At 42.7% G+C, this 25,791-nt stretch overlaps 2 protein-coding genes and 2 long non-coding RNA genes across 5 annotated transcripts in view; 2 read left to right on the top strand and 2 right to left on the bottom strand.

Moving 5' to 3' along the window:
• Positions 1-25,791, top strand: part of LOC145445865 (neuronal pentraxin-2-like) — a 540,218-nt gene that overhangs the window by 164,039 nt on the left and 350,388 nt on the right. The window lies entirely within an intron of this gene.
• Positions 1-25,791, top strand: part of LOC145445854 (cytochrome P450 4V2-like) — a 416,089-nt gene that overhangs the window by 93,956 nt on the left and 296,342 nt on the right. The window lies entirely within an intron of this gene.
• LOC145446829 (uncharacterized) lies at positions 3,604-3,949 on the bottom strand. The gene is made up of 2 exons (XR_013917363.1): positions 3,758-3,949; positions 3,604-3,690 (listed from the first exon to the last, which is right to left on the bottom strand). It is a non-coding gene; the product is annotated as an uncharacterized LOC145446829 (long non-coding RNA).
• Positions 8,941-10,808, bottom strand: LOC145447315 (uncharacterized). Its single transcript, XR_013917526.1, has 2 exons — positions 10,663-10,808; positions 8,941-10,318 (listed from the first exon to the last, which is right to left on the bottom strand). It is a non-coding gene; the product is annotated as an uncharacterized LOC145447315 (long non-coding RNA).

The following is a 25,791-nucleotide window of genomic DNA, read 5'->3' as shown; positions in this document are numbered from 1 at the left end:
ATACAATCCTTTACGGAATCTTAACATGACTCCAATTATGGAATTCGTCAAACATGGTCCTGGAAGCAAGAGATCATTCAGACATTCTCCCTGATACTTTGCGCTTCCATCGTACACAACTCGAATTTTATTCGGTTTCGTAGGATGGTAGACTCCATGATGAATCAAATACCAAGTCTGTCCAGGAGTCCCGCGATCATCTTTCTGAACTTTCTCAGCATAACCTTTACAAATGATCTTTTCCATGAACTCACAGTAGTCATGTTTATACTTCGGATCTTGAGACATTTTCTTCTTCACTGCCTGCAATCGTTTGATGGCAAGTGGTTTGTTGTTACGAATTTTCGGCTCATTACGAAATGGTAATGGTAGCTCATAATGTCCAGTTGCCGTCTTCTCTATTCCATTTTCACAAATTCTCAAAAACTTCTTGTCTTCTATAGATATTGGCTTGTCTGAAAGGCTTGCTGACATGATGCCAGGTTTTGAAGAAATTTCTGAAAAATCTTGTTCAAAGCATTTCAGCACCGTCACTGGATTAATCAATTCTTTAGTCTGATGAATTGGCACAAAACTCGAATTGTTAACATTGTGACTCACAATGCGATTACAATGCAGAGCGCTTGGACATGATTTTGTTACAAGGCCAACTATACTCCATCCCAACACTGATTTAATAGCATAGCTGTTGGACTCTTTATCAGTGATAACTTCCATGGGACTCAGAGCCTCGATGCAATCTGTGCCTATCAGAATGCCAACGTCAATATTGGAATCAAATTCCACACATTCACTCATTATGCCTTGGTACTTAGGGCAATCTTTGATCATAGACCTTGACACTACTTGTTCAGTGCTTACGGGTATCTCATCAGTAGAATAACATGAAGGTAAATCAATATAAGGTCCGCCCAATCCTCTCACTCTCAACCCCTTTACTTTTCGAGCCGCAGCCATAGTAACGTTATAAAGAGTAGTGATACGAAGATTTACCTCATGTGATTCAACATCAAACTGGTCCATCAACTTCTCAGAGATAAAGGTGCAATCACTGTGTTCATCCAAAGCACAATACGTTTTGATTTCCTTTTCTGGATGCAGCGCATCTTGAATCCAAACCGGCACGATTCTCGTCGACTTAACCCGATCTATTCCAGTCATGAGACAATTTGCGGAACTTGTCTTCTGCTTACTTGTAGCAGGTCTTGACTCTGGAGTAGATCTGTGCATAACTTCTGTGTCGGTACTGTCCCTATGGAGAACTGTCGGGTGAACCTTGTTGCATACTTCACATCTGAGTCTATGTCTGCAGAACTTTGTGATATGATTCTGCTTTAAACACCCGAAACAGAGTCTGTTCTCACGAAGGAACTGAATCTTTGCTGAATATTCTGCATCTTTGAAACTGGCACATTTGAATAATCCATGTTGTCCATGACAGTAGAGACAGTTCAATTCCTTTCTGGATTCACTTCCAAACTTAGGTGCACTCTCTTGCTTAACATCGCTGTCGACCTGGTCGCATGAATTCGTAGCGAATGTACGTGCACTTTTATAATCCTTCTTGTAAGGAGCGTGAATCTTCCTGTTCTCTGCCACAATCTGGTTCAAAATAGCAGTGCCATAAACAGGCTGCGTAGCAACCTTTGCTTCCTTTCTGACATGATCACATAACATCAAGAATGTTGCAGAACTGGAGAGAGCCATTCTATTACGATTACATTCATTTGCTTCAGCGACAAGGTTATGGCCATTAGCAGATTCTTTGGCTTCTGCAATGATTCTGGACCAATTATCCCTCTGAGCTGCAGACAACTTAGATACAATACTTTGATTGACCTTCTCATCATTTATAGACAAGTACTTAGAATTTGTCATTAAAGTCTTGCAGCTGGTCAGGAAACTTGAAAATTGTCGGAGTCCCTTACCTCCATCTGTCGTAGAGATCACAGGCCATTCTAGTATCTTCATTCTGTAACTATTGGTAATCGCATCAGGATCTCCATACCAATCTTCCAAAATTTGCTGTGCTTCATTGTAACTTTCTGTGGTTGGATTCACAAGAAACGTATTAATATGCTGATTTGCTTCTCCTGCAGTGTATTTATTCAAGTAACTCAGTCGTCTACTTGGATCCTTCACGTTTCTTTCAATTAATTCTGTGAAACGAGTCTTCCATACAGGATACTCCAATATGTCACCACGGAATACCTTCGGTTCCTCACATGGCAGGATCGGCACAGATCTCTGATACTGTTTACTCGGCTCAACAGGTGAATCAAATTCTAGAGATTCCTTGCGAGCAACAGGACGTGATGCAATCAACGGTTCAGCAAACCCAGCACAAGCAGCAGATGGAGAAAACGGTGTCGACTGTGGGTTCAATCTAGTAACTGATGGTAATTGAGTACCTGAAATTTCGATTGGAACAGGAGTCACTTGCAATGATCTGGATGCTGGATTCAAAGTCGGCTTCGGTGTAGGAACCACAAGCGGATTCATAGTCTCCATTGCTATATCAGGTCCATGATCAACATCTGCTAGGATATGTTCTCGGACACGAGCTTTGTCCCTTTCTCTCTGCAACTTTAAATGCTCCATCTGTTGCTTAATCCTGGTTTGAGAAGCATCAAGTTTAGCACGTAATCGTCTGTTATCTGCTTCCAATTCCTCTTTTTTTTCCTCTTTTTTCTGTTCTTCTAACACAAGCTTCTGGCTTAATTCGTTTTCAGCTGCTGAATACCATAGGTCTACATCTAACGCAGCTCTTTCAGCAGCTGCTTCTGAACGTTGTTGCTTTATTGAGGAAGCACTGGACCTACAAGAACGTATTGAACGTTTACCTTTGGACGAGCTTGAACGGGAGGATCTCATGGAAATTGAATCTGATTCTTCTGCTTCGACACGATGGATAGTTTCATTTATAGAGTTCACTGCTTCATTGTACCTCTCATTTGCTCGAGCAAATTTACTATTTGCATCTTCAATCTCATCTGGCTCAATAAGCTTAGTCACATACGTCTGATGAGCATCAGAAAATTCCTTGAAAGCATCAGTCAGTTTTATTTTCCCTTGTTTAAGTATGTGTAGCTCGGCTCCTGATACCAGGCTTAGCACGTCAGTGGTCGTCTTTGTTAGAGCCAAACGTGTTGACTTGACCTTATCTCGGCACAGAGCAATAGCATATTCAGTACCTTTCTCTGTTGGAGTTCTCTTGCGTCCTTCTTGGACGTCTGCTTCAGAAACTTCCTGGTTACTTGTTCCCGCTAATTCACTAGAGGGAATTGCATCTTCAGGTTCCTGACGGGCAGAAGCCTCTGTAATTGGATCATCACTATCAAGCATTTCGATTCCTTCCTTACGGCTCAATAATGATGTCTTGAATCTTTACAGTATAACTCCACCTTCCTTCGGAATGCAAAACCTTCACCAAGCTTGGGCTGACTTGAAAACGTCTTCTATTGTTGTGAATTGTTCACTAACAATATCTTGTTCACTTATAGATTGTTCAGTAAATTGTTCACTTTTACGGCTATTCAAGATCAACTCGAATTACGTAGCAAGGCTCCCGGTAGTCAACGCGTACCACAACCAAGTCCACACTTGTATATCCTTCAATATATTCGTTGACTAAAGCCAAGGCGCATGAATCTTCTTTTTGCAGTGGAAATACGGAAGTGATACGGTGAACTAAAAGTTACACAAAAACAGAATCAACACTAGCCTACTGCGTCCTATCTAACAATGCAAATCTTACCAATTTATTCCGGCAACAATCCTACACTAACAACATTGATCTTAATTACTAATTATGCCTATAGAAAGGTAAACAATTACTAAATATGCCAATTAAACATGAACAACAGCAGACCAAGAGCACGGCTTACATCAGAATCACACGCATGGCTTGGTACTTCTAAACAACGATGGTACGCTATCGTTACACACAGTAAGTGCCGTAGTATAGTATTTTCATTGATCATATAGAGATATTGAATAGTAGCAGGTAGCACGAAGTGAGATATATCTTCAAATACATGACTACAGCAAAGTTCGGTTTCGCAATACCAACAAAGTTGCAATATAAAATTCCTTCAAGCAGCTTGAAACAACATACTACATGGGCTATATTCTGACTGAGTATTAGGAAGCTCCCGGATACTATAAAAAAATTTGCAAAAGCTGCAAAAAATTTCCTTGTTGATTACTTGATTTCCTGATTCTTTTCAACCAACTTATTCCAGATGATGTACTGGCAATGGCAAAGGAGAAGCATGACCTACATTTAAAATATTTCGAAATCAAAGCGGCGCAAAAATATGAAAATTGCATTGAAGAGGAGAAAGCAAGAAATGGCTGAAGAATTCAGAAGAACCTGGCATTGGATGACAAGACCACCTGATCTGACTCTTCAGTCTTCATTTTTCGTTGGCTAATTTTGCTCAAGCTCCATTGCTTGCCACTGCGCATCAGTAGGACTAAGCACAATGATTCGCGTACTCGAATCTGAAATGGAGTATTGCTGCTATTTTGAATTTGACCGGCCGTTCTGTGGCTCTATTACGGTTAGTATTTTCAACTTCGGGAGCCTCCAAACCTTAATTGGCACATTCACAACATGTATTTGTGGAAACGACATTTCCGTGAGGCCGTGATCAACCCGCAACAATCTTTATGTGATGTAGAACTGACACTATGTTCTTTGTGGTAGTATAAAATGTACACAGTGTACACATTTGAACTCTCCACATCTTTCACACTGTTATGACATCAAACTGCCTTATACTTGACGCTTGATACTCGATTCATAACAGCCCAGCCCTACTCATCAGTCAACATATCCATAAAAATGACTTATTTTTCAAAGTTTACTGGGTTGGCTAAAAGAATGCTGCATGTCACTTTTTACTCGCCGAAGTTCAGATGAGTTTATTATCCAACCTATCAACTAGCCAGTGAAATTTGAAGGTATTTTTCAACAACCCTAATCTGCATGCCTGCCTTGCTACAAGTAACCACTAAAATTTGAAATTATTTTTGATCAACCCTAGAATCTACATGCCTGCATTCTGCTATAAAGTAACAATACATTTGCATTTTGTGTCAGATGTATTTCAATTGGTTGTGGGCAATACATCAACAGTTCCTATGAGGGTGCAATGCATTTGTATTGTCAGTGGGTAACGTAGAAAAATATGGAAACGTGAAAATCGCTTTGGATTCAGAAATGCTCAATAACAGATACGAATATCTATATATCCATTCTTGAGGATGGTTGGTTAGTGCCATGACAATAACAGCCAGACCAGCTACTATGTGTGAATTCCATACCTGCACTGCACACAAGCTGTACGTTTATGAAAAAGAATCCGGATTCGAGATAGGCTTGTAGGCGACAAGACCAATCACTCATGGAAACTGGTGTTCCGCATAAAAAACATTGATTTGTGCGGTTATATCTTGAGGCGTTGTCGGGAACTTCATAAACTCCTTGCTCCTGCTTACTATAGCCCGGGAAACTTTTATGTAGGTCTACTATTCTGCATACAGTGCTTTTGCTCGTATGCAGAAGGACACCATCAGTCATTTGGTGATGACCAGAAGCAAAGAAACGAATGGTAGCCAGCAGTCTAAAATAAGGTGGAATGGCATAACAGCGGCGACTGGGGAATGAAAGTTCCTCCTTCATGTCCAAAAGCTTCGAACTTGGACAATGGACAGCCTATACCGATTCGCGAATTTTGTATCGTCAAGGTATTCCAGAGGATTCGAACGGTCTTTCAGCATCCTCCTAGGAATTCTTTCTTGTTTCGGGCTCCGCAGTGTCTCTAACTCTTCAACATATCGGTATATATCCATGTCTTTCAGCTGTACACCGCGCACATGCAACGCCTTCCTGAAACATGCCTAGAACGTTCCTGCCTCCGCCATCAGGTGATATATTGGCGGATTATCTGACGTCATTTGCGTCAACGACCGGAGATCATTTGACTCGTAACTGGATCCGCATCAGTGAGACGTGATCATGCTATGGTGTCGGTCGCGGATCCGAAGATCGACGATCATGGCTATCGGCAGATCGTTTCTGATCACGATCTATGCAACCGACCCTTAGAGATTAGAGGCGTTTAAAATTGTCAAGTTGGCTGGTTTCCTCATAAAGTATCGGCATCGTTACTATAACAACCCCAACAATATGCTTTTTGTTTAGTACAAATATTTATAGCAATATTTATAGCACGCGATGTCACCAACATCGATTTGTCCACCAATCCTTATAACGATGTGTACGCGGAAGGTAATGTAAACAATTAGCGCATTCGTAATAGAGTGCAGGCCTACTTCGATGAAGCACGCTCAATCCAGCCGGGTACTATTGAAAATGAACACCCGGAGCATGTGGTTGTGAACAGTTACGGTGTTTGTTATTTTTATTTCTATGTGTGTTCTGGCTTTTCGCAATAAATTTCCAAGACGAAGTTGCGAATATCTATACTCAAAACACATATGGACTACAAATTTGAGCCCTTCATCACCCTCGTTGAGTATGCCATGAAACGACATTTATTGAGTTTAGAGTTTAACTTGGAGTAATGGGTAGCCGTTCTCCAAGCGTAAAAATGCCAAGGCGACTTGCAGTATCTTTTCATCATAATAGTGGGTTGTTACGGCTTCATGTTCTTCCATCAGTGCAAGGGGAGTTACAATAGTATATCACAAAGTATCACATGGTAACCTTACATAATAAAATAACCCTAAACTAACGGTTTGGTCTATGTTCCAGTGCCTGCTTCAGATCTGCTTTCCGGTCGATTCTGCGCTAAAAGGTACATTAATGGACGTTGGATTTCTGCTGGAAATTGCGACGTGAGTAGTTTCAATGTGATAACTTTGATATGAGGTGTGGAAGAATATTGCAGTGATTGACATTTTCTATCTCCAATAGTTCTCAGACTTATTGGACTCGTTGTCCGCCTGGCAATCACGGTGTGTCGATTTTGCCGTTCATAAGCCAGACGTCAATCAATCAATCAATCATTTCTTTGTCACGCCAGTGAAAATCCGGTACGGACCAGAATGACGACGAGGGGCCGCAAGGCCTTAGTACACAGTCGCCACCTGTAGGAGTATACACATTTTAATCAATGGCACATAACAAATGACAATAAATATACAAAACTACAAGAAAAGCAGAGAAAAAATTTCAACAAGGATACACAAGCTATAAATATTACAGTTTCGTGACTGCAGTGCAGAAATGAGTAAATGGAGTAGCTGATACGGTACTTTCCAACAACAAGACAGTAATTGCAAAATCGGAATTTATTCAATTATACTTATCAAATATATATTTTCGATAACGTTTTTTAAATAGATGATCGGGCAAATCTCTGAGGTCTTCTGGTAGAGAGTTCCAAGTAGCGGCACCAATATGTTAGAAACTTTTCTGGAAGGACGATTTATATACAAGCGAAAGTAACAAACCATTTGATGAGGCAGAACGAGTGAAGTGTGAATGTACCGAGGCAAAAGTAGTGAAATGATTGTCGAAGAAGGGTCTATTATGATGAAAGATTTTGTGCATCATTTTTGCCGTTTCGTATTTTATGACGTCTGTCACTCTCGGAATACCAAGTTTTTTGTATTCTGGCAGCAATCTACGACGGAAACCTACTACACCACTTAGTGCCCGTATAGCACTATTTTGGAGAGTGATAATGGGCTTAACCCTAGACCACTCAGGTTGGGGTCAATTTGACCCCAGGCGAGCAAATATATGAGTCATATTTTCATGTGCGGTCAGATTGTTCTTGCCAGCCATGTAATTCTAAATGGTCATATGCACTATCAATTGGAATAAAGCATTAGCTGGTTATCTCTAATTCCTCGCCGCTACGAGCTATTGATTTAGCATGGGTCAGATTTTGAAGGTATAGTGGCCAGACTAAGTATTTTTCTCCTCATTGTAATCCAATGATATATATACAATGATTGGAAACTACCGTGAGCTCTGCGTTTCAGCGTGTTCCTGGTCACGCTTCATCGCATACACAGTTGTGCTGTAAACAAAGGCTTCCTCAGCAATACTTCTTTGAGGAACTAGCGATGATATATAATTTGTTGGGTATATTTATCAGTGGCAATTAGCGTTGACGTGTTGAATAGCTTTAAAAGCGCATTTATTCCTCGCGTCTGGCATTTTTCTTCTGATTATGCTAGCGGACCGCTGCCATATAAACGTTGATTCACGTACACGTACTTCGTACAGTCGTACACCTAGTTCACAAGATAAATTTCGCGCGTCATGCGCGTATCGTAAATCCAATTCACACATTGACGACTCGCAATTATACGCAATCCCCGTGATGTAGCCTTGTGACGACCAACGAGGCTTATGTTCACACAGTCGCGGACGTTCAACCTTTGTTGCAAGTGACACAACCTTCATTCCAACTTGAGGTGTCGCTTTTCCATCATATTCCTACATCAATAACATCATATATAATTAAATATCAAGCAGACGTAGTTTTTAAAGGTGTAATTCTAGTTATTTTGAGTACTCGAGTAGGTTTGCCTACTTCCGTGGGTGATTGTGTTTTCATACTACTCACCAAACAAAAACATCACAACTTGTTTTTTTCCGGTGATATCTAGATCTCCTGAGTTTTGAAGGTTTTTGAAAATAGCACGCACATATTCAATGGCCATTTTGCGGCAGTCACTAAGCTTAACCCTGCAATTTAAAAAGTGACTATTTCCAACTGACTCCGAGCGAACAACCAAGTCTACTTTTAGAACTTTTTAAAAGTACTATACACATTTATATTTTCGCTACTTCTATTTGAACCTGAGTAAATCATTGTAGCAATACTTCAACTACTTCAGTAGCAACGCTGCATGCATCACCCACCTCTGAAAAAAGTCACCTATCCATGATCATTCCACAAAATCTCGATGCCTTACAATACAGAATTGAATTTTCAGGATTCCATCATGTTATGTAAAGAAATGAGGAAGATACATACACTTCACAGATAGAACATTTACGAATACATCATTTAATCCTCAAATCCCTAATTCATGTGTATATGACCGAAATAATGATGCAGGCATTTGAAAAAAGTAACATTAATTTGCAACTGTACAGAACTAGACCAATGCAAAAATAACCAGGTGGACAACAAAAACAGTTTATGCGTGATTTGTTAAGCAATAACAGTGCTAGATATCAAATTTTGTCATCTTCAACTTGGGAAAAGTATTTGGATGATGTCCTTAATAATGCAGCAGTACACTGGCTTTCGTTGGCTAAAGAATGGCCAAATACGACCCGAACGATGGCGTATCTACTCTTGATGAAATCTGCCTTGTTTAGCTGTTTGTCCATCTTTGCTTGCTCTTGCCCGAATCATTGGTAGGATGGGGAACATTCTTTTTCCGTAATTTTATATGATATCAAGGTGTCACCAAATTCATTAATATCTGTAGTGCAGAATAAGGATTCGGCTATTTGACCGTACCTGTCCATGGTTATTAAATGCATAAATGGTTATCGAGACTCAAGAATTTTTTGGTTTTCTAAGTTGCTGTTCCTTCAGCACAAGAATCTATCCATTTTCGCATTTTAGGCAAGAAATCATTTTCCAGCCAGTCCAAGCGTGAATCGTCTGGACTGCAATATGGCTTCAAGTCGGCGTTGTAGCTGAACTTGGTTGATGTATTCATAATGCCGAACCACTTGTAAATACCTGCAAACCATGCAGAAGCTTCTTTACCGTCACCTCTCCTGCTCGCATAATACGCGCAACACTATCAGACGGAAGCTGAGCTGCAAAAATCTCCCTCATCTTTGCCAAGCTTTGCATACGAAAATGTGCATCCGTCAATTTGACGCATCTCAATTCCGTCAGTTCAAACAGCCGTAAAATGCTGCCATCGAATAAATTTATAATCCTTGTTGAGAAGTTTCGTACCACCAGTGCGGCTGGCGTAGAGGTTGTTGCGTACGCTCTTGGAACATCTTGGGATTTGCACTGAGTCCATCAGCAACAAACGCAGCTACCCGAAATCCACAATCCACCAAGATGCCGACACATTTCCAGAATATAGGCCTACTCGAAAGTCGAAATGAAGCCACCGACTTTGTTGCGCAGAATGCCAAGGGTTTGGAAACAGATGTTACCTGGCCACTGGCATAAACTTGAAGAGCGTGTGTAGCTGGTTCATCATCATCTACATTCTACAGGTCTCAACTCCCCAAGATCAACGAATCCTACCATTCCGTCTTTCGTTGTACTGAATACAATATTCTCTTTCACTGAAAATGCAAAAAATCAGAAGTAGTTAGACACATGAAACATCACCGTGAACAGCATTGCTGAAATATTCGCGATGAAGTTTTCGACACAGCTATAAAGTCATGAGAACACAATCTAGCCAATTTACAGGCAAATTTAAGGTTGGAATTGCTTCAATTTGCAAATTGATCGATTTGTGTCCTATACGCAAGAGCAAATGCATTAGACATTAAAACGAAACTCGTTTCATCAGCTTACCAGTCATTTACCATGGGAATCAAAATATATAGTCAAGGTAGCCCACCACTCTGTGGTGCTTATGCAATGATGAAGAGTAGGCTACAGTATAGGATCATTTCCTCACCTTTCAACAAATCAGATGACGCGAATGAAGTTCGCAAATCTTTAAATCGTCTTTTTTTGTACAATTGATCCAGCCACGATCTTGACGCATGCTCCTTATAAATTTCTCAAGGTTTTCCGCCGATTCATATTTGGCGCCAGTGCAAAAACGTTGGTTCAAGTGAACTAAGCGCCGTAAATATAGACGGCGCCAGTGTGGAACACTGAATTGTGGGTGTGTGATAGGAGTGTTAATGTTTCACTATAATAGGATGTGTGCTGTACATGAACATTGAAAATAAGGGTTTTAAATTCACTAGATCTCATACGGAGCAGGTGAATAATCCGCCCTGCCTAACCATAGCACGGAAACAGATAGGAGAGAACCGTCTAGCGACGCGCTGTAAAAAAAAAACGGCGCTTTCCCGCAAGAGACAGCAGATACCCGAAAACCTGCACATGCCCTACCATTTTGCTTACGCAGGCGTTCATGGAAGGACATACAACGTATTGCGATTAATACAAGCGGGAGCGTTGCTCAACGTAGGTGATTGCGTACGGTTTCTAAGGGAGCACGGACTATTGGTGCGAAAAATGAAGTGTAAAAAATGCCTTAGAGAAATGAAGGAAGAGACGACGTCTACTGTAGACGATGGGATTAGATGGCGGTGCACACCCTGCCATACTACGGCGACTATACGCAAGTATTCACTGTTTGCAAATAGCAATGTAGAACTTCCTAAATTATTGATGCTGATCTATTTTTGGGCCCATGACGCTCTACAGACCCAAATAGCCCATGAAGCCGAAGTTAGCAAGCGTTCAACGGTCGTGTGGATTGGCCGCTTGCGAAAGATCTGCGCGGCTGAATTCCAGAGGAATAAACGTCCTTTGGGGGGCGTTGAAGGCTGTGTGGTTCTTGACGAGACCCATCTAGCGAAGCGCAGGGCCGCCTCTTCTGGACGATCAGCCAGGAAAGCCATATGGGCGTTTGGGGGAATAGATAGAAATACAGGGAAAATGTTCATCGAAATAACTGCTGACAGAACGGCGGCAGTGTTTCGGAAGCTCATTGAAGAAAACGTAGCCAGCAGATCAACGATCCTGACCGATGCATACCCTTCTTATAAAGGCATAGAAAGCTGGGGACGGGGCTATACGCATGGGGTTGTAGACCATAGCTCTAGCTTTAAAAGCCCGCAAGGGGTGTTTACCAATGACGTGGAGGCTTGTTGGAGCTCGCTGAAATATCATTTACATCGATCCCGAGGTCTAGCGCGCCATCTACTGGCCCATTACGTAGGAGAATGGTTATGGAAACGCCAGCACCAGAAAATTGATCGCTTTCTGGCACTACTACGTACTATTAGGAACGACCCACAGTACAATCTCAATGAATACGACGCTTCGCCCGCGGAACTGCAATTGTAATCGTGACCCGCCATAAACGGACGTTTTGTTTATGTTTTTTACAGACGATAAATTAGGCCTACGACGTGTTATTAACTAACTTATGCAGTGGCCAGTACCGCCTATTCCGATTCCATGGACGACTTTGTTTATCTTCTTCTTATCACTCTTGGTATCGGCTGCACACTTGATCGCATGCTGCCTACGACGGCGGACGGCATGCACGGACCCACAAATATTGTAGCAAATAGGGGACGGACTTTTACCCAAGGGAAATTGGGTGAACTGAACGGTTCGTTGCCAGAGAATTGGGTGGTGCTCAACGAGACACAATGGGAAGATTACGACATAATGAGTATCTTCAATAAAACGGGACAAAGGCACGTATATCGTCGGCCGGAATTGTTTCGCAGTGAATCCTTTGGCTACGTGGTCGCTGAACGGGTTTCGTTGCAACAGATGGCATTTCCACGAGGACGATATTGGTCACGGGTGCGGGACTTTGAGCGCACTTGTCTTTGCCAACGACAACTGGGTCAAATTTCACCGAACCTATCCTTCGCCGTGCTGAACCAGGAGACGATATTCGTACGTCCGATAGGGAATGACGTCAGGATACAGTGGTTTTGGAGCGAGACTTGGGACGCCACTAGGGATAGGTGGGACTTGAGGGAGGCCTTGGTGAATGGCCCAGTCAATGGTACCCTGATGGCGATGACTAAGTTTAAACTTGTCATGTTGCGAGCTTTCGCGAGATTCTCGGCAGTAAGGTCGGTTTGCCGTACGGAGCGTTTGGAGATGGGAACATGGAACTGGACCAAAGTGGATCAGAATAACAGGTATAATGCCAGCAGCTCCAGCTTTGCACATTGCTGGCTGCACAAGGTATTATCGATCAAATCTTATTCGTCTTCCTACGATTGGAAAAACCCTAACGAAAACCCCAAGCGCCTTGTGTCGTCATTACCAGGCTCGGACGGTATCTGTATCTCTTGCAAGATTGCGGGAGTGGTTTTCGCCTTGGAACCAAGCCAGGCAGATATCATAATACAGGAAATAGATGTCATTCGCCCGGACTCCGCGTGGGAACGCGACCACCATCCTATGTTGAATTGCCGGGCTACGGCGGGACTGATCACCCAGGAACGCTACGAACATCTACGGGAGGCCTACGAACGTAAAAGCTTCAAAATTGCCCACCCACCTTCCTGCAATCTGTGGCCAATCAGGAATAACAGTACGTGGGGGGATTTGCCCACTACAAATTTCCCCCGAAGAATACGATGGATACAAGCATCGTTCCCAAATTGGGAAGGTCGTGACGACCAAGGCTTCGAATGGAATAGTTTATTCGATGGGCTCCCGAGCAGGCCGCGCTCGCCTTACAACATTATGCCCATATGGGTGACTCATCCCTCCATGACAAGGTCCGATGAGGACTGCCAGAAAAGGGTGATGACCGCAGAGGACATCTGTCGGGATGCCGTCGGTGGACCAGAACTAAAAGCAGCCTTTTGGGATCAAATACATTTCGATCCCGAGAGAAACCGACCCCGTTTTCCAGGGGGGCCAATAGAAATAAAGGGGGATTTGTTGGGCCGCGGACTGATAAGAAATGAAAAACGTCGACACAGGCGGTTCTTTGGAATGCTCTTTCTTCTCTTTGCCACCATAGCAACCGTGGCTGTCGTAGCGACCGTCGTCGATGAACTATACAAAGTAACTGAGGATTTGGGAGATCAAATCAACGATAGAATGCTCCAAGCTACGCAACGATCGACCGAGTTAGGAAAAAAAATTAACAAACTCTCCCAGATTCAATCGGCGCAACAACAAAAACTGGACCAATTGGTCGCTGGTATGGAGGTTAGGGCATCACTAACAGACAAACGACTTGTGTGGATGCAGAAGATGATGGAGAAAAATCGCCAAATGATACTACGACAAGCGACCAACAGCCTCGCATAGTTCCAGAGTTTCAAAGAGTTGAGCGAAGCTGAACTTGCCATCGATCGGTTGGTCATGCAGGAGTTGGCTAATCTGACCGGCAAGTCAATATTTGACTCTACCAAGATATATCGTACGCAAATCCGGAGGGGGACACTGCGGGTACAAGAATGGGCTCAGCAGTTCGTCGCCTATAGGGACGCTTACGAGAACTCTACACATGACATTGGAAACCAACTCCGGGCAAATCGCCTTCGTCTGGACCAAACTCAGCATAAAATAGACCTGAGCATACAAGTATGGAGAAAGGACCTAAACCGAAGTGTGTTCGTGAATATGTCCGACTGGCGCTATGAAAATGTATCGGTAAAACCCTTCGAATTTGCCGGGGGGAGAGAGTTCATGGAGAACTTCGGCAAAACGATAGAAGGAATGGCAGATGGGGCCGGAAGTTTGATAGAATCGGTCGGAAAGGGCGCGGGCCACCTATTAGAGAAGGGTCTTGGAGCAATAGGAGGTCTATTTGGAAAGGGATTGAGCGGTCTCTTTTCTGGCTTGGGCTCCATTTTGATTCCCGTTGCCCTTGTATTGGGAGCAATAATTATTCTATTCTGCTGCATCAGCTATCATAGCCTTTGTTGCCCCAAGTTAAGATCGAACGTGCAAAGGCGGAACACTGCCACCGAATTGACAATGTTCATAACATCAGCTCCCTCTTATACTAGGGAGCGCAGATCCATAGTGCGATGGTAACCGACCTCCGCCGAAGATCTTTCAACCATTACACTTCACTAAACACAACTATATGAATTGCAGATTTTACACGTTAAATTAATATGCCAATAATTGATTGCCTGTACAAATGGAAAAGACTACAAGGGTTGCTGTTGTTAACCCTGTGGGCTTGTTTTGTGAAAGCCCAAACTGGCGAAAACCTACTACCCTTATCTTCTATGATCGTGGAGTCCGAGGACGTCTTTAATATTACGGGATGGATGCCTTTCGACGCCCCACCAAGACCACAAGGGGTGCCCTTGTCACGAATTTTTGTGTTAGGAAGAGACTGGCCTCGAAGGGACGTTCAACGTCGATATCAGATACAGGTTGACAACACAGCGTTTGGTCCGTTAAAGGCCACACCGCAAAGTTTATACAAATTATTTGCGCCCAAATCATCCTCAGCGTCCCAAAGCGCCAGGTATTGGAATGAAACCTGGGCATATGAACGGGAGTGTGTGTGCAGAAGGACTGGGTCGTGGATATTACCGGATCTGAACCCTACTGACTATTACTCTCGAAAAATAAAGTACCGACGCAACGGCAGACTGGGAGTGATACATCTTTGGAGGTACGTAGAAACCCGAGTCTTGCATTCTTTACCCCTCGAGACATTACAGCGACTAACCGTATATAAGACAATGATCATAAACCTGTTAGAACAATATGTGACGGTGGAAGCAGATTGTCGCTATCAGTTCGGGCGTCGTGATGGATGGGATATCGGACAGAATAGATTCAGCCATTGTGTTACTCCCGGAAGACGTCGAAGTAGAGTGATTTGTATAGAATGCTACTTCGCGGGGGAACAACCGGATGACAATTTCTTGCCGCTAGATTTTGTAATACAGGAAGTCGATCCCAGTATTAGTGGAAAACCGCCGGATAGGCGAAAAACCTTTTCTAGCAATCAATGGCCTAATGGAGTCCCTCTGCCAAGGATAAGCGAGAATCTGGTACGGCTACAAGCAAGAAACGAGACATATACGGAGCATTGGCATGTGATGTTCGACGGACGAAAAACCGATACGGCATTCATCCGCACGATGGCCAAACCCCAACCTTCAGACATGACAGTGTATGACCCTTACCCGGTTCTTTTACATAATAGCTCGCGGTGCGAACTGAAAGAAAATAGGCAAGTTTGTTCGACGGCTGTGGGAGATCTCGAAACAGCCTTAATATTCAATAGAGTATTATACGATCCTTTCGAGGGGCGGGCAGTGTTTGCGGATCCCCGACACGGTGCAATGCAAATTGCTGCTCCTGAAAACCGAACACGGACGAAAAAGCTTTTAGCAACCCCGGATAATCAAACTTCCTGCTTGATTTCAAATGGGAGGGAAAGGTTTGCGTTTATACTATCTCCTTCTCGAGAGACACCAAATGAGTATGGACAAGGGGGTATTAAGAACTGGCTGTCCCGTCTTGGGGTACAATACACAAATAAGATAAAGGAACACTTGTCACAACTAAAGGTTCGAATAAGAAGAGGCGTAAAAACGCAAGAAAAACCCGTCTCCCGAAGACAACTTGAGGAGTTATCCATGAGGTATAACCTCACCCTACGAACGACATTAATAGAACAAGCAAAATTAATGAATACTATACTTCTGAATTATATGGCCTCACAAAAGCTAATTCATGCAGAAGTGAGGGACGAAAAGTTATTTCAGTCTCGGTGGATCTATCGGGGGACGTTTTGTGATGGTGCCTTGGTCTATACGCCATATGCCTATAGGAATAATGCGGGGGAGAAATTCACCGCTCAAACGGTGATGCTAACCGCGAGTGATGACCATGAAAGCCATCACGCTAGGGCCACATGGACCACTGGAGTTCCGCAAACCACTTCGGTGAGGGTGAGCGGTACGACCATGAAAACATGGGAAAGTGGTAGTTTGAAAACGACTACTGCAGGGACGACATATAAGGTTCCCCTGAGTAATGATTTGGGACCTACTTCGGTAAAAGTTACTTCCACGGTGCCAGCGGTTGACGACGCCGACGGCAAATATGACATATCACTAAAGGAAAGGCCTGTGTCGATCACCGTCGCTCCTAGTGTTATAACCGTTCCAGAAGGAACGATTTCGGGAGATTTGAAACATACCACAACAACTCAAAATACGCCCACTACATTGGAAGAAATATCATATGTAATGGGTACTGCTACTGCTACGACGACAGCGTCTCTTGCCGTGCGTAATATTTTAAGGGAGGAAACGGTTGGGGCTGAGACCGCCACGGACGGAAAATCCCAGACCATTTCGCGATTTAGGACTAAGACAATAGGAAACACAAGGGTCAGTAAGATTGCAATGAATGTGTCTGCAGCTCTGAGTCCACTAACTGATCTGTTGGAAGAAGCGGAACAAACATGGAGTGCCGATAGTCAGACCACTGGTCTTTCTAGAAACCCCGAGAATATATTAAGGACGTGGAGTCCTCAGGGAACAACAACGCGCGAACCATAAACGGTGATCGACTCCATTAACGCCACCATAGTCAGGACGACTAAGGACCCCGTCTCCGAGGATGAATTAACAACGCTTACACCCCCAATACAAAGCGCAAATTTGCTACAGGGAATTGATACAACGACTCGTCATCCATCCACCCTGATCAGAAGAGAGTCAAGCCTTGTACCTAAAAAACGACTGCTAGAGACGTTCGAAACTAACCTAAAAACCAAGCCTTATACGCAACCGTTGCGCGAAAATCATCGACGCACAATATCAATGCAACGCCGCGTAGATGTGATGGAAACAAAACGGGCCGGAAGAACAACCGAAACAGATCCGTACTATGTGACGAATACGCACCTCTCCATCACCGGGCCGGATCACCAACTCCAACAGCATGATCGAAAGGTAAATACCAAAATAACCACTTCAATTTCATCAGGAGATATCACATCTGGACCAACAACAATTGATCCGAGGGACGATACGGCGATCTTGTCGCCAACTACCAACAGACAGGCTCTGCCGATCGGATCAGGAAACACAGAACTAAAGATGACGATTTTCAATGAACACAGCACATCGCAGAACACCGCAAATGACGGACTGATCCAAAGTGATTTTGATTTTTACGAAGAATTGTATAACTTACAAATACTTGAACGGACTTACACGGTAAGAAACATTTTTACTAAATTATACAACGGCGGAGGATTGATAAATCCGGGAAACATTGATTCCATAATTATCGCAGTATGCATGTCTGTCGTATTCCTATTAGTATATGTTATTTACAAAAAGTACTGCAATAACGGGTCTAAAAAATATTTTAGAGGTGTTGCTCGACGAAATAACCAAAAATCATGTATAACAACTATCGCGGGGCAGGACAAACTAAACTGTTAATAAAGAAATAAGTAATAAAGATGTTTCTCAATAGTATTGGGTGGGGGCGAGAAGGTTTGCGCAAGTCTTGAGTACTGTTTGAATGTTCACTTTTGAATTCGTGTTTAAATCAAATAACTCTTTAACGTAGAATAGTGTGGTTTAGGTGTTGCTTGTCTACTACATAACTTATTGAGGGGACAAACAAGATACAAAAGTTACACTGACCTGGGGTTTCCTGTCGGGATTGTCTTTGCAGTGGGAAGTATACGAGTCCAATTTGTGTTTCTATATGGGGCGCATCATCTTCCTCTTCTGCCCGTATCTGTAATGTAGGGATATATTCACTATGGGCCACACTATATTAGAATCGAAAATGAAGTGAAATTGACTCGGGAGCGGTGCGAAGGAAACCTCAAGACTTATCGAAACCTGCCAAGAATTCGGGGGTTAATTTGTAGCACATAAATAATCAAATTTCGTACCGGCCGACCCTGTGATTAGAGCTGCTGTTTTTCGCAATCGCCTCGTCCTACCTGCCTTAAAATACATCAAAGTGTTTATCCCTTCGCGCTGTAAAGCGTGTATATTGTTGTTGCTATGCTCAAATGCCTTTTTTATTAGATCTAAAATTACGTTATGCTATGCAGTGTGGCGTGCCATGGCAACTCGAATCGTCTAAGGCAGTGATCTCCAACCGGGGTTTTCGCACACCTCAGGGTGTACCGTAATTTATTTAGAAAAGGGTGTACCACTCGGATGGGGTGTAATGGGATGAACCAGATCCGCAAATGAACCAATAAGTCGATGATTATAGTTATCACAATAAATACGCCGGTTTATACTTCAGGACAGGTTGACTGGATGTATACCAGTGGCGGCTCGTCCTATAGGGCAACTGGGGCATTGCCCCACCTAAAATTCTGTTCAATAACAATTTAACCATTTATAGACGCACAGCGCTCAATATATATCGAGATCACAGCGAAACCCGCGTTCTTCTTGTGCTTTCGCTTGCAAATGCCCATACATAGCGAAGTCTCCGCGAAAATCGAACTCTCTTCTGTGTTTTCGCCTTGTGAATGCCTAGCCGGGGCTTGCCCCGGTAGCGCTCATAACAAGCTTTCACTATCTATTCTCTCAAAGCTGCGCACAATTGAGAAACGTTGCTTTACTCTCTCCTATTCGTAAAATGGCCGAGCAACCGGGGCAAATATGCTTGCTCGCCCCTAAGGTGTGATGTAACAATCGTATCTATATCTCAACTCGGATACAGTGATATGCGTTGAGTCGACCGTTGCTGGTACAGGTCGATTTTAATGGTGTTTCACACCATGATAATTCTTGAAACTTGGTATGTCATGTCGTGATGGTGGTATTTAACACTGTCCTAAGTTTCAGGGTTTCTACTCAAAGTTTAGGGTAGTAATTCCGTTTCCAAAGTCGAGTGTGCTGATCGGTCATGTATCGCAAACATATTTCACGCAAAGCCGGTATTGGTCTCCATTGATTTTAACGATGCTCCTTAGCTAGATCCGTCATGAACTTTTACATGGTATGTCTTGATTTTAGTATCGAACGCTGTGCCAAGTCTCAAGGTTGACACTCAATGATTAGGGCAGCAATTTCGTTATTAAGTTCGAGTATGGTAGAGATGTGCGCTGATCTGACACTTAGCCTACCTAACGCATTGCGGATTTCACGCAAAAGCCGGTGTATCTGTGTTCCATACTGAGATAGGTGATGAGATGATGATATCATGAAACAGTTTACTAACATCCTCGGTTTGCATTCAAATATTTAGTTTTATTTTATATTCTCCAATGTCAATTTCACCGTGGAATGGTGGCCTTCGGGCCATTTGCTCACAATTACAACCCCTGTCAAGCGCGATAGCTGTTTCGTTTTCGATGGCGGCTAACAGCTGATCGCTTGATCAGCCGATTCCTCAGTAAATATTACGCAAAATTCGGCGTTGATCTGTTCGTATTAATTTTGACAGTGTACCATACCGAAAACGGTCATGAGGCTATACTTCTCGATGATTTCATGTAACAGTGTACAAAGTTTTCGGCTTTCATCCACGTATTTATTCGGTAATATATTTTCCGAAGGCGATTTTGCAGCAGACATATAGACACTATAGACCGTAAGCCGTATGTGTCGTGTGACACAGGGTTGCCAGACATCTTTTGAGAAAAAGGGCCAAACAGCGCCGGAAAAGGGGCCAAAAAGGGACAAATTGTTCAATAACGTTAATAACGTTGCAACATTACCCGTAGACCTTTGTGAATCACCTGGAATGCCAGTTTTATATTGTTGATACTCTTGTAGGACACCAAGTCCACTACCTACAACTATGCTGGATCCAACTGCAATAACTGCTATTATTCCGAACCTTTCCCAACTGAATATAAAATCGTAAGATAAAACTTTTGTGCTATGATATGAGAGTGATTAAATTTTATGAATTTTAATTAAAAATTGAGAGAACAGTTTCTTTACATTTGAAACTTATCCAACTTGAATAATTAAGTTTTAGGTTTTTCACCAAAAACTATCCGGTTATGTTGAAGTTTTTTTTCTTTGAAATTCCTATCAATCATTAAGTACTGTAAGGGTACTATTCTTCAGACTTTTTCTGCTACTTAGCTTCCAGCCATGTTCGATGATTTTTCGTCCACCTGTTCACAAATCTGTATTTACAATTCCAACACAGTCTACATATTCTACAAAAACAGATCCAAATATTCTACAGTGTTTCCACTCGAATCTCTGATATTGACATAGACATTGTCAGCTCAATTGGTGAGATGGATTTATTTAAATACATAGTTTGTTGGTATTGTCTCAATAGCTTCCAAAAAGGGCCAAATTTTGAAAATAAAGGGCCAAGGGACCAAATTATATTTTGGGGGGCCAACTGCCTCTAAAAAGGGCCAAATTTGTGGAATTTGGCCCCAAAAGGGCCAATCTGGCAACCCTGGTGTGACAGTCTCCAGCCTCAAGGCCAGAATCTCCCAAGCTGTACCGGGACCGAATTTCCGAGGCTGCTATCCGTAGTTCTTCAGAATGATGTTTTGGATTCAATATGACATTTCCTTGTCCAATCTATGAGATAACAATTGCGTATGTGTCCGAACTCGTTGACCTTTCCAGTTAGGCATACGCAATCTCTTGATTTATAGTCATTTCCATTTCTGCAGATAAGTAGTCAGGTCAAGTGCGAACATGAATCGTGTTGAATCTTTGCTCCGTACGCCGTTTAGCCAGCTGCCTTTATAGACCAAAAATTAGAGGTAAAGCGTCGTGGGATAAGTGTGCAAAACCTGCTTGTTGCGGCTTACGAATGTTGCGATATACTGATGTCCCAAATCCAACATCGTCTGAATAGTGACCAGTTGGTTACTTTCGCCCTGTTAAATCCGAGAAATTTCCCTGCCTACAAAATTCATTTTCCTTCTGGACTACTGCGCAGCGTGCCTCGTTATTACCCGATGATCGACATTGCTCGGTTGGAGAGCGAGTTGACTTGTTTGTATTCTAACACATCCTTTTCGGAAATTAAAACCACTAGTGAACTTTCAAAATTCCTAGTTGAAAATTCGCTTTCGATCAACTTTGCTACAGTAACTAGCTTTCTGAATATCATTTTGACCACCCCGACTTCATCCGCGGAATCCGAGCGCAGTTTCAGCACATTGAAGTGTATCAAGATCTTTCTCAGAAACAGGATGGGCCAAGATAGGCTTAATGCGTTGGCTGTTCTCTCGATTCACAACGACGTGGTTCTGGGAATTCCAGATTTCAATAAACTCGTTATTGAACATTTTGCTAATAAGAAATCACGTCGCGCACGATACTTATACAAGACATAAATTAATGCTGGTGGGCGGACGACTGTACACATCATGTTCTTTCCGAATAATTTCAATCAAGTGAGCCCAGGTAACTCAACCATGTCTATGGCTAAGGAAAAGTGAGTGGTTTTCATCCTTATTACTCGAGGCACACTGACAGTTAATTTACCGATATATTTTGTTATGGCTATGGAAAAAAAGTGAAAAATTCATCAAGATGAAATAATTTATTCATGAAATTGTTTAATGCGATATGTGCTCGCTTTTCAATCTAACACAATGCTTTGATTCCTGCTTGAATGATGGCAGGCAGACTCGTAAATAATCTTCCATGGATAACAGCTGGCTTTTTATAATGTTTTACGTTTATGGGTGCCACCGCTTTGATTGCCTATCCCCTGGTCGTAACGCATCAGGATCGTGTACCAAACACTTTCGGACGAAGGCAAATCGATTTGACTCGCTTTCGGGACGAGAATCCATATACAAATCGGGTCGGAGGCGCTGCAGCACTTTACAGAATTGCTGAGCATGGAACGATTAAAACACCACAAGGTGTCATGCGAATGCTCTTTGTAGGTAGTTGGTCTGTGTATTTTTGGTATAGTCTTACTCGGCGCTTGCGTAATCTCTACCACGAAATCATAACGCATGCTACTAAGGATAACCTGATGATTGATTCGTGGCATGGGAACGATTCTTAGTTCGCGTACATTTTGTAAAATAATCATTTGAATAAAAAAAAATGAATAAAACATTTGTTACCGCACTTCAAGTCACGCCACCGGCAAACCTCTCGCGGCACCTACGTTAAAATTCATTGTTTACGGGAAATTCATGTGGCCATCATGAACGTTGAAAAACGCTACTGTGACGTCATATTGATAACAAGTCGCTTGCGGCCCTTGCCCCACCACCCGATATTGTCACGGGCCGCCACTGATGTATAATATCTTAGAATGTGAGGCCGTAAGCAAATGTTTCTCATCATTTAACCTATGGTCATGGACTTAGAAGTTCTCTTTGACACAGGGTGGAGCTAGCATGTGCCCAGCTTGCGATATCTGTCTAATGATTCTTGAGGAAATCACAGCTACAGCTCAGATTCGTGTTTAGCATTCCCAATACGTTGCAGCATTGCTCAAGTGTTCATCCTGAATTCGGTCAGACCAAGGGTGCCAAGGGTACTCGCGGTCGTACGGCCACATTCCGCCGTAAAACTATAATTTAGCGACCGTAACCTTTTACTATTTAATGTCCAATGTTGCCCCGGTTTACGGTACTCACAAAAAATAGTGTTTTGCTGCTCGAGGTGAGTTTTTAAAATTATTACTACGCATAGGTAGTATAAATAAAGGGACCGCTCGGGTATGTGAAATTAGTAGATAAACCTACTTAAGTGCTGTGGGGGGAAGCGCTCGGTCAATATTGATCGCTACTACGGCGATTTTTGGAGTCAACGAAAAACTACAAGTCGAAAGGGTTCGGGAAATGTTGTACTGCATAATGAAGAATTCGAATTTGCGGTCACACCTCTGATCTTTTGAAAATCGCACCTTGAGCCAGGGATCGGGAGTCATAGTAAAATTTATACCACGTTACCTCCAAGTTGAAATGCAGAAAATCCTGGATGGCCTGTAGTTTTGATCTTCGCTTGTGGGCCGCTTCGTCCAGCTTGTCTTCCCTGTCCTTTGGATTGTCGGGAATCTCTTTAACTTCGTTCTCCTCGGGATTGTCCTGAATATCATTCGCAAAAGATTGAAATCGGATCTCGTGTCACAAATAATCGCGCGGCAAAGATTTTTTAGTTTACAAATCACAGGCAGCTAACACGTAACAATTCCTGGCTTCGTTCTGACACGAGAACTTCTCAACATACGGAATTAGGTCACGCAAACCGCAATAATTAAAAACGTATTAGGGTAACAAATAAAGAAAACGTTTAGCCTACGTACGATCGATGTCAGCGGCGATACTAAAACGGTAACATCATTCTAATTGGGTAGACTTGGATGATTAGTAAATTCTAGTCTAATTAGAGCAGAGAGCTCATACGGTAATCGAATTCTGATTTAATTTGCGAAATGAATTCCATTTCTAATATTAATTCTGATTGAGTTGTAGGCATTCCTGGTGATGGTGCGGAGACACTTCATAGTGAAAAACAAGCGAGACTTACTGTTGAGACATTCGTCAATCTCGTGCTTATAGGAATAAACTGATAGACCTGATTGACTGGTAGACTGAACATGATTTGACATGAACTGAACAAGATTAAGTTTCGGAGTTGTAATATTGGAAATATAGTTATTATAAATACAATCTAAATTAAATATATATATATATATATATAACTGCAGCTGTAGCCCTAATTTCTAGGTTGATTTGGAACAGAAAACCTTGAAGCAATAACACTAATTTTAATTTAAATCAGAGAATAGGGAAAATTACATCAAAAACCATTACTATAAAATGTAATGCCAATTCGACGTCACGTCGAAGATGATTCAGTACCATTCATTTGGACCATACCTATTTCATTACGCGTCATTCGAAGGTTGCGGAGCAATAGCTAGCTAACTAAATCACTAACGTGAGTTGCTTTGCGATACCCATTCCAGGTGCTGTATTGCAACCGATCTGGATCTTGCGGCGGTCAAAAAAATCAACCAATTTGAGATTCTCGTCGATGATATATCTGATGCCGGCGCACAGACCGTATAATTTAGAGATATTTGAGTAGTTGGGTCAACCCTAAGTCAAATGACGCGTCTTCGGAATATGACGTCTTATTGGCAAAACATGATAATCAGAATTAGGAGAGACAATCACACGAAGGACCTATCCTTTCGATCAATTTCTTTCCTTCCTTCTCTACGCCTTTGGCTCTGTTATTGTACACGGCTAGGTCAGTTTTTTTAAAAGAAAAAAAGCCTCGTGTTTTTTGAGCATGCTCGATGCGGCGGCCAAAGACTCTTGCGATTTCGGCTTCACGAGCACGCCGATCTTCTCGTTGTTCTAGCTTGTCTCGTCCTCGAGGTCGGTTCTGAAACGGGGGCCGAGAAAAGTAAACGCGGGGTTATGGACCGGAATTCTGAGCGTAAAAAATAGTTGGACCTTTGCGACCAACAAAATGACCCATGACGCCAAAAATAGACACAACGTTCGAACGTACCTTCAAAAAAATAACCGGCCTTTAGAACAATTTCACAAAAATACGTATTTTACTTAGGGCGAAGATAATAAGTTTGATGAACAACAGGCCCGTAGTCAGAGAAGGGTTGGGGCCCAAAATCACCGCCTTTTGAAACGCGGAGCCCCGTGCTTTCGCAATTGCTGCTCGGGCGCAGGCACCCGATTGCAGTTAGATAGGTCGCATGATCGGTGTTGCGCGCGTCTGATTGGCGAGTGGCATGTTGCCAATTAGCGTGATCGTCAGTGCACTTTGCAATGCACAATGTAACTGCGACAGCGACGCGATCTCCAGCTGAGAGTCGGCGTGCACAATCGCATCTCAATTACGCCTATCACGTAAGATGTATCGTCACTTATAGCCTAGCTTCATCTCTAGTCTAACTATCGAGCCTCGCACCTGGAATGAGTTGGTTCCTATCTCTCGATGGCTCGAAGCCAATGCCGTTAAGTGAGTGACGTCGCGAAACTGAATGACATCGAATGTCCGAACACATGTGCAACGCATGGGTGCATGGGTAATTGATTTCCGCCAACACTTGAACATAACCATCAGAAGATACTTGTTGTATAAGACAAAAGGTTGGAAGTGCCTGAAATTACCGTGATTATATC

The sequence above is a fragment of the Botryllus schlosseri genome, chromosome 9 (genome assembly GCF_051294905.1).
Source record: "Botryllus schlosseri isolate E-star chromosome 9, Bs_hap1, whole genome shotgun sequence".
In the NCBI taxonomy this organism is placed as follows: domain Eukaryota; kingdom Metazoa; phylum Chordata; class Ascidiacea; order Stolidobranchia; family Styelidae; genus Botryllus; species Botryllus schlosseri.
This window is presented reverse-complemented; position numbering and strand designations above follow the sequence as displayed.